An 826-nucleotide genomic window follows, 5' to 3' on the forward strand; every position below is an offset into this window, starting at 1 on the left:
GTGCTGGTAACATCTTAATGACTGAAGCAAGAGGTTATCTCTAACTTCTTCCGGGAAGCACTTTGTTGGTTGTACTGTACAATCCCTTTAAGTTTACTGCATGACAGTACATGCTGGAATTTTAAATAAACTATTTCCTGTGCATAGCTGTTTGTTCCATGCAGAGTAGGTTCTAAAAGACTGCAGCGCCAAGCACCTGCAACACCTAGAGCAGGATATTGGTCTGTAGACATTTCAAAAGATCAACTATCAAGCATGAGTTTATTATACAGACACATGGGTGGGCCAGGGGGCCATAGGCTTGGCCAAAGAAGTTGCTGTTAAGGAGTGTTTTAAAGAGAAAGAAGGAGAGGTAGACAGGTGGAAAAGTTTAGGAAGGGAAATTCAGAGCTTATTTTTTATTTTGGATTGTGTAGGTTGTCAGTTTTTCGATACAATGTTATTACAATGCTATATTAGTGATTAGAAATAACCTAATGATGCTTCACACAGTTAATGGAATCCAGTTCTGATTTTGGTCAAATGTTTTGGCATAATATGAGAACAGAAAGACAAGAATTTTATGTGTCCTTTTTGAATTATTATTCTTCTTTATCTCCCTTTTCCCAAGGACTGAAAACATATGCTACTTATAAGCCTTTGGGTGGGTGTAACATTAAAATTTACTCCAATTGATTATCAAGTCAAAAGGTTGACTCTGATTTAGCTTGTTCTGCAATAATCAAACTTTAAATATCAAGTACTAGCATCATTTAAGACTGTATTCTCATGTGTCTTCTTTGCCAGCCAAGTAATGTTCAAGGAGAACAGAAATTGTAATTTCTTT

The sequence above is a fragment of the Rhincodon typus genome, chromosome 23 (genome assembly GCF_021869965.1).
Source record: "Rhincodon typus isolate 14 chromosome 23, sRhiTyp1.1, whole genome shotgun sequence".
NCBI classification, from domain to species: Eukaryota; Metazoa; Chordata; class Chondrichthyes; order Orectolobiformes; family Rhincodontidae; genus Rhincodon; species Rhincodon typus.